Source organism: Microtus oregoni, unplaced genomic scaffold, assembly GCF_018167655.1.
Source record: "Microtus oregoni isolate MIOR12 unplaced genomic scaffold, Mior012 000011F_ref0000422, whole genome shotgun sequence".
Lineage (NCBI taxonomy): Eukaryota > Metazoa > Chordata > Mammalia > Rodentia > Cricetidae > Microtus > Microtus oregoni.
The window spans coordinates 50,261,660-50,275,466 of NW_024543070.1; the positions used below are offsets into that span (position 1 = coordinate 50,261,660).

The following is a 13,807-nucleotide window of genomic DNA, read 5'->3' on the forward strand; positions in this document are numbered from 1 at the left end:
AAGGAATTTTTATATGCCTTTTATTCCGTGATTTAAATGTGGATAGGTCACAAAAATAGTATACTAACTAAGAAGTTAGAAAGTGACTTATAACTCCTGAGTCTGCTTGTCTAACATGATCAGAATAATAATTCACAAGGGAAGGGAGCAGATTTGTTGCTTTTAGGAACTGGACAGGGCTGGGGCTGCTCATATGTCTGAGGCTTCTTTAGAGCCAGAGGAACGGAGTTTAGAGTCACATAGCAGCAACAGTGTTACGGCCTTGCAGATATACTAAAAGTCACTGTTTTGCACATTGTTTTGAAGGCAGTAAATTTTATGGTATATGACCTATATCCTAATAATAAAATGAAAATCACAGACCTATATTTGTCATAAAAACACAGTAACTATACTTTAAAACATTAGCAAACGGAACACAATACTGTATAAAAAGCCCAATAAGGCCCTGTAAGCTTTACATGGAAATCAATATAATTAACGGTATCAACAGAATAAAGACTAGCAACTATGTAATCATCTCAATGGACTCATACTGACAAGATTCAACACCAGTTGCCATGAAAGAAAAACCATACCACACATCTGCAAAGAAAGGCGACAAACACGGCCACAGTTTCCAGTCAGGAATCTGAGTGACTTCCGCCGTGGCTGAGAGTTCAGTGTCATGTTAGCGCTGAGTGGGAGCTGCCGCCGCCAGCCTCCTCCGAAGATGAAAGGAGCAGTGAGCACCCTGAGCCATCCCATGATGTCAGCCGGATTAGCTCCCTGGAAGCTACTGAACGCAGGCTCTCTGAACTCCACTGACTGTTGACAGGAGCTCTCGGGGTTTTGCAATGTGTACAGCTTCCCACAGAGCAAGCTAGCAAGAGAGACTGAGCCCCAAGACGGAAGTCCCAGTCTTTTCATAACTGAATTTTAGTTTTGATATCGATGCCCCATCACTTTTGCTGTATCCCATTCACTGGGGAGGGACGGGAAGTGCATCGAACAGCAAAGGAAGAGAACTCACACAGCAGCAAACCAGGGAGGGAGGTCTCTGTGAGCTACCTTAGCGACTGCCTGCTACTGTAGAGCTAATGGCGCTGATGTTATGTTTCCTAGCTGAGTAATCAGAGTTTCCCTCCCCTTGCGGCAGAGAGCAGCAAAAGACACCAACTCTCACCTGCTCCATTCTGGAGAGACTCTACAGTGTCCAAACAAACAAGACATGAAGACCAGCAAGCAAACGGAGGACTGTCTCTCTCTTGAGGACACAGTTGCTTATATGATAAATTCTAAAGAACGCACACACACCAAACACTCCCCACTCCTAGTACTAAGAAAGGAAATTTCCTATCACCGAATAAAAATCTGTTACATTGCTACATACTGATAGCAAGCAATTAAAGATGATATTCAAAACATAATACTATATTATTATGCTATCTTATGCACATACATAACATACAATAAACAATGGGTAGGAAAAACAGCACAATTTACAACGTAAAACACAAACTACCTAGAAATCTAGCAGAAGACATGAGAGGCTTCTCTATGGAAGCTTAGAATGAATGCTGACGATGACAGACACTGGATAATGATGATGATAATGCCTTTAAACAGGCAGCCAAGTCACCACATTAATGTATTGTAAGACCCAGGAGAGCTCTATGGTCTGTTCCCTTCAAACTGAGGCAGTGCCATCACGTTCTTCTGTGGAAATTGGCAGACTAAATACATTCTCTGAAAATTCAAAGGTGTGAATAGTGAAAAAAAAGAGCAAATAGACATTTGATTCATGTTCATAGCACAAATAATAAAGGTTCTGTCTGCGTTCAAACACACACCATAGCCATTCCATCCATGTTCATAAGCACATGCAATAAGGGTTCTATCCATGTTCAAAACACATGCAATAGGCATTCCATCCGTGTTCACAAGCACACACAATAGGCATTCCATTCATGTTCCAGTTCTGGGGGATCAACAGCCTCTTCTGGCCTCTCTAGGCACTAAATGCATGTGATACACAGACATACATGTAGACAAAACACCTGCACATACAACAAAATAAAAACAAATGTTTAAAAGTGATGAGACTAGCTGGGTGGTGGTGTGCGTGCCTTTAATCCCAGCACTCAGGAGGCAAAGCCAGGCAGATCTCTGTGAGTTCGAGGCCAGCCTGGTCTACAAGAGCTAGTTCTGGGACAGGACAGTTTCTCTGGTCAACATAGAGGTAGAAAATTCCCAACAAAATACAAGCAAAGCAAATGCAGTAACACATTAGAAAGATGGTTCACAACAACCAAGTGGAACGTTCCCCTGGCATGCGAGCATGCTTCACCTATGCAAATCAACAGATGTGATACATTCCATGAAAGCTATGAAACACATGTCACACCTGGTCGTCTCAGTGGATGCAAAAGACGCATTTCACACTCATAACAGGAGTTTTTAACAACTTATATAGGAAGGAGATTTGCTCACCTGTGATAAAAGCCATTTGTGAAAAAGCCCAAAGCTAACGTCATAGTCGGTAGAGAAGGTGGGGAAAGTAGATACCAACGCGTGAAAGAATTAAAGTGGGCACATTGTATACTGTAAAACCTATCCCAAAGACCTAAATAAAAGGGCATTCATCACCATTAATCATCACGGAAATGAAAACTCAAAACCATAAGGAAATCGCACCTTATGCCTGGTAGAATGATTCTCACAGATAGACAAGCAGTAACTAATGTTGGCAGAGATGTAGAGGAAAAGGAACCCTTACCTCCTCTCAGTAGGGACAAACACTGGACAGCTGCTACCAATAGGATGTGAATAAAATAACACTCCAATTAACAACCCACACTCCCATGCTCACGGTGGTATTACAGTAACCACGGAATGGAAAAGGCTAAATAGCCATCAGAAAATGACTGGATGAAGAAGACTATGTTGGGGTGTGTGTGAGAGAGAGAAGGGAGGAGGAAAAGGAGGGAGAGAGAGAGGACATCGACTAATATTCAGTCTTTAAGGAGAGACTCCAGGGCTGGGAGATGGCCCAGTGGGTAAAGTACAGGTTGTGTGATCACAATGACCTGAGCATGGCTGCAGCCATGTAAGAAGGCCAAGTGTGGCAGCATGTGCCTGTAATACCAGAATCGGGAGGTAAGGATGGGAGGATCCTGGGGACACATTAGCCAGCAAGTCTGCTAAATCAGTGAGCTCAAGTTTTAGTGAGAGACCCAATTTCAAAAGATAATGTTGACAGCAATACAAGACAACATAATACTGATCTCTGCTCTCCACAAGCCTGTGTTTGGGAGCATGTGCCCCTCCAACACACGCACACATGCACAAATCCCATTTGCCACAACTCGGACCAACTCGGGGGACACTGTAGGAGCTGAAAAGGACAAATCACATGCAGGACCTTGCTTCCTTTTATGCAAAAAGATGACATAATTTCATATGAAATTTTGGTAGTTTTTAGACTTACAATAACTCTATCCTATGGATAATACATCGAATCATCACGTGGCACACCATATGTATTTTTCGCTGTGATAAAAACGCAGCACCGCCAAGCTAGTTAGAGAACCTCACTACCTGGTTTTAAGATTCACTATAAAGCTCCAATAACTAGGATGGTTCAGCACTGACAAAGAGATAATCAAACACCAGCAGACTAGGATGCAGAATCCAGAAATACACACACAGAGAACATTTTTGGTTAAAAAACCCAGACCAACTCAGCTAGTAGAACAAAGCCCATTTTAAAGAATATCTAGGCCATTTCTTATTAATGGTGCTGAAGTGACTGGGTATTGATATGGGAGATACAAATTGAAGGTTCAAAACCAATCTAATCTATGGTGGTGAAAACAAAAAGTTGCTGACTTCAGATGGGTAGGAAGAAGGCTCCAAGGAGCTTTTTGCGGTCATGTGCCTGCTTATGTTTGGTCCTGGGGTTGGTCCTTTGTGTCTGCTTTACTCAAGATTCATCAGGGGTTGTTAATCATCTGGCATACATTCCAAGCATGTACTAGTCATATCTACATCTGCATTTCTATGTCTCCTGAGGTTTTTATTAGGACTCTGTATAGATGAAATATTGTTTATTCCAGTTCTAAATAGAATTCTACCTGCTGTGCTGTCGGTACTAACAAAATACCACCTTCCTTTTTGGTCAAAAATGCCATGAAGTATAATGCTGGGCAAAGAAGGTTGTGTGTGCAGCCTTGCCTAGCTGGGGACACAAACAGTGCTTGGTGCTGGTGTTGAGTGCGCAGCCTCGCCTAGCTGGGGACACAAACAGTGCTTGGTGCTGGTGTTGAGTGTGCAGCCTCGCCTAGCTGGGGACACCAACCGAGCTCACAAGCTTTCCCATAGTGTAAGTCTGGCTCCCTCAGAACACACAAACAGCAAAGTTTCTAATGAAATTCAGGTTCGTGGATTGTCAGTTCAACTTTGTGTGTTTTTTTTTTTTTTAAAGTACTGTTAAATAAAATCTCAGGAAAAGACTTATGCAGGAGAAAAGCTAATAAAAACTGATTTAAACGGTATATCGTGAAGCAAAATTATGATCTATCAAAAGCAACAGAGGATGACTGACATAGCTAGGCTCGGGTCTACTGACAATATATTAGGTTTTTTTCATTGTTTTTATTGAGCTATACATTTTCTCCACTCCCTTTCTTTCCTCCCCTCTCCCCAATATATTTGGGTTTTAAGTGTGGGGAAAATGTGCTGGGCAAAGGGGGAAGGGTCTTTGTCTCAAAACATGAACCACTGTCAGGGTTCACTAAGAGGTCGGTGGATAAGCTGCCCATCTCTAGGTCAAATGGTAGCAGACCACTTGTCCCCAGAGACCAAGCACTAATGCTAACATCAGCACTAAACACACACGCATGGGGCAGAGCATTCCGTGGGACACTGGGCTGAAGGGAGCCATGGCTCTCTGGGAAGGGAGTATTGGCTCCCAGTTAGAGAGGGAGTTGAGCAAACGCATACAAATCTCCACTCCACCCAAAGCCACCATTCAACTGCAGTCCCCAGGGATGGAAAGAATTCAACAGCAAGAATATGAGAAGCTGGACAACTGATAACAGATGAAGCAGATCGGAAAAACCAAGTCCTAACCCAACAGTAGCAAAGAGAGACCCAGGGGTCAGCACTGCAACATCAAGAGGCTGTTTTCGACTCTTGAAGACTGCCGAACTGTCAGACAACACCCTTGTCCCCTAAGGCCGCCACTGCAGGAGACTCAAAGAATGGTTCTGGAGAATCTGAGTAGGTCTCGGGATAACCAAGGTCCAGCAGAAGGTAGAAGCAAACAGAAAGACTACGGGAAACAAAACGTTGTGGAATTAACTATATCACTTTCCTTCCTCCAAACATATCAAAGACCTACCCCTGAATAGGAAAGAGAAGGGGAGAGGGAGGGAGGGAAGGAGACGAGAGATCACCTCTTGAACTATTAGACTCTTTAGGTATAAAGGTAATTTATTTTTAAAATAAAATTCAGGATAAAAACACTGAAAGAAGGAGAGGAGCTGAAAGTCATCAGCTTTGAAGCCTCTGAAGTTCAGCTACCAAAGTTCAGGGGGTCAGCTACAGGGGGTCAGCTGCATGTGGGTCAGCTGCAGGGGGGTCAGCTGCAGGGGGTCAGCTGCAGGAGGTCAGCTGCAGGGGGTTAGCTGCAGGGGGGTCAGCTGCAGGGGTCAGCTACTGGGGGGTCAGCTGCAGGGGGTCAGCTGCAGGGGGGCCAGCTGCAGGGGGGTCAGCTGCAGGGGGGTCAGCAGTAGGTGGTCAGCTATAGGGGGGGTCAGCTGCAGGCAGGTCAGCTGCAGGGGGGTTAGCAGTAAGTAGGTGGTCAGCTGCAGGGGGTCAGCTGCATGCAGGTCAGCTACAGAGAGGTCAGCAGTAAACGGTCAGCTGCAGGGGGGTCAGCTGTAGGCGGTTCAGCTGCAGGGGATCAGCTGCATGCAGGTCAGCTACAGGGGGGTCAGCAGTAGACGGTCAGCTGCAGGGGGTCAGCAGTAGGCAGTCAGCTGCAGGGGGGTCAGCCCCTCTGCCCGTGCTTCTTGTCCTAAAGGTCCTGTCTCTATGACTCCAGCTGTGGCAGGAGACCCTGTCCTTCCCAAAGAGGCAGGGTACATGAAACAGTCACCACACATGAAAACTCTCTGGCTACCTCTCACTGAATCTGGAGGCCTGATCATCTACTTATAGGGCCTGTTTAAGGCAATCTTAGCTCAGAATAATCTGATCCCTCTCCCCAGGACACATGCTACTCAGTTCTGGAGGAAGTTCCATTTCTGAGGGTACACTGTGACTTTCAGCCCCCACCTGTGGGTTATGCATTATGATTCTTCAGCAGAATCAAGAATATAGAGCCAAATGTCTATTCTTTTAGCTCTTGAAGACAAGGTCCTCTGGCTCACTGGCTAGCTCAGACCAAACCCCTTGATTCTACTTCAAGTTGACCAAAGCTCAGGAAGGCCCCAGTTATGGCTGGGACCATCAAAAGCAGTGGTTCTCATCCTTCCTAATGCTGCAACCCTTTAATACAGTTCCTCATGTTGTGGTGACCCCCTATCATGTAATTATCTTTGTTGTTACTTCATAACTGTAATTTTGCTACTGTTATGAATTGTAATATAAGTATCTGATATGCTACTCCGGTGAGAGTTACGACCCATGGATTGATAGCTGCTGGTCTAAATCGATTTCCTTTATTATTATTTTACTTGCTGCTATGACAAAAGGTGACTTTAAGGGAGGAAGGGCACATATTGGCTCACAATTTGAGGGCAACATTGATCATGGCAGGGAGGCAGGGTCAGGGCCAACCCAGGGTAGCCGGAGCCTGATCACTCGCAATCAGAAAGCAAAAAATCAGAAATGCTTTAGGTCAGCTCATTTCTCTTAGATCCCAGCCCAGGGAATTGCGCTACCCATAGTAGGGAGTCTTCCCTACTTCAGCTACCCCAATCAAGATCATCTTCCATAGGCCATGCCCCGAGGCTCATCTTCCAGGGAATTCTAGATTTTATCATGTTGACATTTGAAATGAATTACCATGATTTGTATCTATACCAGAAAAATCATTTTTATAAGGTTCAAAATTGCAGATGTTTGTTGTGTATTTAGAAGGTGGTCAAGTCAGTGTCACTGAGACTTGTACACAACTCAGTTTCAAAGCTGCTTCAGTCCAAGATTATTTCATGACAATGCTTTTTAGTTTTCCCTTTTCTCTTTCAACTTGAACAACCTATTTCTCATTTTTTGCACTACTTAAAACCTCGAGGGACTAATCTCACCTCCTGACAGCAAGCTCGACTTGTTTGTCATGTGACCAGACCACTTGCGGAAGTACTTTGAACACACGGGTCAGATCACTCAATGCAATGGCTCCTTTAGCGTAGCTCTCCTGCGAAAACGCACAGGCTTGGCAGCTGCTCTGTGGTATTTCCAGCCACAGTATGTGACTGAGGGGCTGGTCTGATTCTGGGGATGCCACCAAAGTCAAAACTCACAATGAACACGAGGGGCCCAAACCATCTCAGCCCATTGCTTAGTGCTGTGGCTGCCTCAGACTGATGATGCAATGGTGATGCGATCCACAGTGGCTTTGTCCTGCCACTTGGGTCCTATTGGTGACCATCGAAGGGTCAGTGTTGAGGTACACAAAGATCATGGCGATGTTGTCACCCAAAGCACAGATTTGCGCTCTGCTTTCATCCTTTAGTCTAAAGACTGTTTTAGTTTTGTTTTTTCCCAAACCAAGAATGACAGTGGTCCAGTCTCTTTGTATGACCATTCTAGACTCTGATAAAAATGCATCACTAAATTTAAAAAATATTCATCAACCTGAACAGCGAAACCTCTATCTTCCCATGTTAACAGAAACGTTTTGAAAATGCAGGTTTAAGCTGCTTCTTGTCTGTGCATTAGTCGCTTATTTTCTTGGAAAAAAAAAACTTCTTTGAGATACAGACCCCGGCTCATCTGACTTCAGAGTCCCAGAAAGATGTGTGACTGGCAAGTAGGGATTGAAGGCCAGGTTGGTCACTCCAAATTGAATGTATCTTGATGATATTCTGGTAACATAAACCCACAGCCTAGCAGTCAGGCCCCGAAGGCAGCTAAATGTCCCGTTTTTCCATGTGTGCTCTGCTCCCGGTACCTAGGAAGGTCTCCGGCACAAAGCAGGTATTCCATTAATGGTGGCTGTGTGAAGGTATGAATGAACGGACAACTCTCTCCCCACTGGCCTGAGAGCTTCCTCAAAGGCGAGGACCACACCTGGCTTGACCTTCCAGAACCAACCCCTGCTGTCAGAGGAGGACAAAGACTCCGGTGCTGTATGTTGCCTGCCGTGTGCCCTCCCCTGTCAAATTCTGCCCCATTATCTTCAGCCAAGCCAAGTGGGAGAAAGTCTACGAACCCGGGAAATGCTCTGCTCAGTTCTTGGCACATCGCTCTGAAGAAAGCCAGCTAAAGACGAGAACTCGTTCATCTGCTGCCCAAGACAGCTGTATGCCATATGCACGGTTCTCCACAGATGACGAAAGGCATGGAGGGGTTAAAAAGCCATTCAAGGACAAAGTAGCAGAGGCAGGGCTTTAACCCAAACAGATCTCTGAACCCCTTTACTTGTTGCTGTGATAAAAAGTCTGTACCCAACCTTTCCGTGGATACGGCAGAGCGGAATCCTGTTCCTCTTAGACCCTACCCTGCCCACAGGGACCTGCTTTTGTTCCTGGTCTGTTTGCCACAACAGAGATGGTACGGTCTCTTACTCAGCTACTTGACATGGAGCCTGCCTTCCAAGCTCTGTCTCCAGCACACTCTATGCACCTCAGGCCCCTTTTGAGTGCAGGCAGGCCCTTCTCCCGGTTCTGTACAGACACGAGCTAAAACATTCTGACTGGGCTGTACAACCTTAAAACAGCTGTTTAACCTTTGCTGGCTCTAAGACAGGGAGAGTAAGGGGATCTCCCTCACATCCAAGGGCCTGGCTGAGAAGACATTCTTTTTCCAGAGCTGTGCTGCTGCCCGAGCACATATCCCATGAGCCCCTGCTCTGTGGGGAGCATGCTAAGGAAGCCCAAGGACCATCTGCATGGTTCCTCCTTGCTTGCTCCCATCCATGGCAGCCCCTTCACCTCATATAAAAACCCACGAGTCTTTACAAGATGAGTGCTAGTCCCCAGCCAGGCCATAAGTTCAAGGATGATTCTAGTCAGTCACTGCCCCCATGCCCAGCTGATCGGTCGCTGCCCCCATGTCCAGTTGACCATTGAGAAGGGGAGCCACGAGAGAGGAACTGTGTGAAGGTGGTTCACCCCCTGCCCTGCACACCTTCCAAGCACTTTCCCTGCTGTCTGTCCTGCTGGTCCCCAGTGATCCTCAACTGTCACGAGTGACGACAGCACCTCCCTCACGGCCACTCTGGGCATCCATCACCCATTCTCGCTCCATCCTCCTTCCAGAGCTCGACCGAGCTCGCTCCTAATTAGCCTGGCAGAGCTCAGTCATCACAGGGAAGTCCTTGAAGTTGGAGATTTCCACAAAGCTAAACCACTAAATCCCAGGGCCGCCAGCCTGTCTTCACAGCTTCTCCAGTCTGCCAGAAATCCCGCCCACTCCCATACAGAAACCGCAGTCCTGGGGTTCAGTGTCACCCCATCTCAGACCACCTTATCAAGGCGGGTCCAGCCATCCTTTATCTGCCTGCCTCTCTAAGTGCTTCCATCACCCTGATAGGCCTCATAAAAGCTGCTTAAAGACACAGCTGCCTGGTTTTGACATCACTGACTTCAAAGGCCTCAAATTAGGTGGGGCCGGTCTGGCTGCTGGGGCTGAGTTCAGAGCAATGTTTGGCGCTCCTGGGACGACCCTGTTGGCCTGGGGATCAGTGCGGGAGCCCTCAAGCTTATCAATAAATACACAGAAATGGTTATGAGCATGGGCTCTGGAGCCAAGCAGCCCCGGCTTATGTCCTAGTCTGCGGCATGGTAACCGCAGCCTCGAACTTCTGGCCATCAGGGCTCAGCCTCCAAACCCCTCTTCCACAGTGGTAGGAGTCTTCCCAGGAGAGTGGGCGTCTACTGTTTAGTAGGGTTTATGCTGGGCAGATGAGAAGGGTTTGGAGGGGGAGATCCTGACTGTAGAGCCACGCAGATTTTCACACAAGTGTGCTTAATGCCAATGAATAGTGTATTTAAAACGTTGAAAATGGTAAGTTTACCTTAGGAATAATTTATCTCCATGTTCTTTTGAAGTCGGATTCCATCTCTACCCAAAACAGAATGTCAGGAGTAAGGAAATAAGGCACTCGGGCCCTTCTCAGCCTCTGGCTGAAATGAAGCGCAAGCCAAGAACTGGTCACCTCCCGCCAGCCCTATCTGGTCCTATGCTGAATACACTGGTCGCAGGCAGTATTGCTCCCAAAGGTGTCTGTCATACTCTCCAGCTGTGCCTGACTCACGACTGCTAGGTGCGGCCCGTCGGACCCCACTCCCCTGCCTCTAGCAGCCATGGGCAAGGCAGTAAGAACAAAAAGGTGAAGGAGAAAGGGGGCATTAGGTCATCCTTAGCTTTTCTCCTGAGTTTCACAGAATGGAATTAAGACGCCTTTTGGGCTCACTGCCCAGAGATAAAATAGGGGATGAAAATATTTATTTGTTTCTAAGGCTTTTGCAATCCCAGATGAAAAGCCCACCTTGGTTGTAACTTACAGCGATTCGAGCTGTTCTGAGGCAGCCCCCCTTCCCCGCCACAGACCCCGAACTTGCTCAAGTTTGGAGTAAGAGGTTCCACAGTCATTCTGGGGGGACAAGGGGAACCCCTGTCCCAACAGAAACTGAATACACTAAATGAGAATTTTCCCTTATTGGCACCAGGGAGTCATAAATAGCCCAGTGGCCTCAGCTGAATCACCAGCGAGAGTACCATGTCAGCATCTCTATATAAACCAGGGTTTGCTAGGGGATTAGCTCACAGCCGTAAAAAATTCTGCTGTAGGCTAAAGCTTGGCCTAAAGGAATCTCACTCCAGGAACAGATACTGAAAAGAAAGCCAGGTGACACAGCCCTCAAGCCTCCCAGGACAAGAGTGCCTGTCACCAGGGTCTTTTAAGGCGGGCTCTGTGGTCCTCAGCAGAGGTTGGTGACTTAGGGCATCAACCGCAGCTGGCTAAATTCAAACTTGGTTCTTTGTTGGGTTTTTTGTTTTGTTTTTTTTTTTTAAGGTAAAAGATATGTGCTGCTTTGAGAACTTGGAAAAGGCCTGAGTTGAGCATGTGTAATCCAAAGCCTTCCCCTTTCCTGGTGAACAGTAAGAGGAGAACTGGGCAGGGTCCAGGGCTCATGCCGCGGACACCGCGCATGTCTTAACTCCATTGAGGATGTGAAAGAAAGAGCTCTCATTGACTGCTAAGGAGAGATAAGAATGTACGTAGTGGCATCTAATAAAAGACAGAATCCTGGAGAAGCTGAGGAAGGTGTAGGCCACTGTGCATCTTGGTTTGTTCTTTGAACCATGAGCTGCTGTGGATGCCTGAAGGATTTGAACTGCACATTGGGAAGACTCAAAATGCTGGACTGGATAAGGTCGTCATGAGGATGGTGCTGCAGCCAGCTGGAGTTAGCATGCAGTTGGTACTTTGGAAAACCATATAGCTCATCTCGAGGTATCGTAAGGAAAATTGGTACCAATTTATCTCTGATTCATTGTTTAAGAATTCAGTTTCAGCTTGCCAGCCATGCAGAAGAATAGAGCCCCGTGCATAGGCTGTGGTGGCATCTTTGGCTAATGTTGAGTGGGTAGTCATAGAAGGAGAATTCTCAGTAACTCAAGCCAGAGGTCAGGTCCAACCCCCCCCCCCCCCCCCCCCGCAAGGATGGCAATTCCTTACTTTGAGAAGCCCCAAGCAAGCACACTTCCTTCCCAAACTTGTATCAAGACAAACCTCCTCAAAGACGATCCTGGCCAGTGAGAAGGCCTTGCAGAAGAATGAGCTTGCTGCCCTCAGACCTCAGATTGCCAAGACTGTGACCCTGTAGGAGCAACAGAGACCCAGGGCAGGCCACATCTGCTAAGGTAGCACCCTCATCCTCGACTAGTACTCCCCCAAAGAATGTCTGCTCTAGATATAATTAAAGAAAGAAGATAGCGAAAGCCCAGTGCTGGAAAGACTTTGACCAAGAGCCTCCTGAAGAAGTCCGACATACAAAATATTCTAGAGATCCTGAAATATGGGGACAGGGTGAAGTGGCGGTTGGCCACCAGGTCAGAGGAAGATGTGGCTACTCTGACCCTGCTGCCCTTGGAGCAGAGGCCCCTGAAAAAGAAGTCACCTCTCAGCATCGACTCAACAACCGAGACAACGTCGAAAGGGGATCTCCAAAGCTAGGGTCGGAGGCTGCTTCCGAGCCAGCCCAGTTTGGCCCACGTATATTGAAGTCTACAGGGAAAATGAAGGCTTTAATGTTCCCAACTCCTAATAGACAGTGTGCCCCAAAAGGAGGACATCTTCATTAGTATTTCTGTTTTTCTCACCCTAAGTCAGTTGTTTCTTTGGAAATCCCAAACTTACAGAAAAACATAAGTAAAAAAAAAAAAAAAAAAAAACACAAAGACTAACTCTGAATTTCACTGCCGAGCAGTTTCCAGTGTTAATTTTCCCCTGCAGGCTTTTATTTATATTTAAGTATAACCAAGTGAAATTCAATCTAATAAAATTTTCATTATGACAATGAAAAAAAAAGATAAAAAAGATAAAGTCCCTGAGTATCCCCTTTAGACATTTGTGCCATATACAGGAGAAGAAGAAAACACTAAAATCAAATCATATTCACTTCCTGATGTGTAAACACTGTTCCTATGCCACTGGATATGAATTAACAGCAGTTAGGAAAGAAGAATGAGTGGCAGTTTATGTTGGCTAACAGACCACCACGGTGGACTTTCCCACTTTACATTACTCCTGTATTAGATTGACTCCCCTTTGATATGTCCTGCTGGACATTAGTCCTTCATACCATAATATTTCAGAAGCATTGCTGTAGGTCATAAGGTTGGAATTTGCCCACATCCCCAATCGAGGTTTTCTTTAGAAACTCTCCTACTCATCTTATCCTATCACACAGGGTTAAAGAGCAATGTCAAGACAGAAAGATATGTTTGAGTGCAGCATCAAAAGAAGAGAAGGGAGGGGCAGGAGGGAGGGGAGGAGAGGGGAAGAAAGGGAAGAAGGAGGGTGGAGGAGAGAGAAGAGAGGGGAGAGAAGAGATGGGAGAAGAGAGGAGGGGAAGGAAGAGAGTGGAGGGGAGGGGGAGAGGAGAGGATGAGAGGAGAGGGAGGGAGGGGATAGAAGATAGCTAGTAGGTGAAGTGCTTGCTGCACTTCAAGACTGAGGACCTGATTTGGATCTCCAGAATCCATGTACAAGCTGGGGGCATGGTGGTGCGGGCATGGTGGTGCGGGTATGGTGGTGCGGGCCTGGAACCTGGCTCTGGGAGGCAGAGACAGCTGGGTCTGGGGGCTTGCTGACTAGCCATTCCAGTTTCAAAGAGTAAACTCCAAGTTCAGTGAAGACCCGCCCTCAACAAATAAGGTCGAAATGCAATCAAGGAAGACAACCAGCGCCAACCTCCGACCTCCACATGTGCCCACATGGCCAAAACCTTCACTCGACACACACACACACACACACACACACACACACACACACACACGTACACACACACACACACACACGTACACACACACACACACACGTACACACACACACACACGTACATTTTTAAATTTGCTCATGAAGAAA

At 46.6% G+C, this 13,807-nt stretch overlaps 1 pseudogene; it reads left to right on the forward strand.

Moving 5' to 3' along the window:
• The first annotated feature begins 11,597 nt into the window (after positions 1–11,597).
• LOC121453229 lies at positions 11,598–12,522 on the forward strand (annotated as a pseudogene).
• Positions 12,523–13,807: the final 1,285 nt, after the last annotated feature.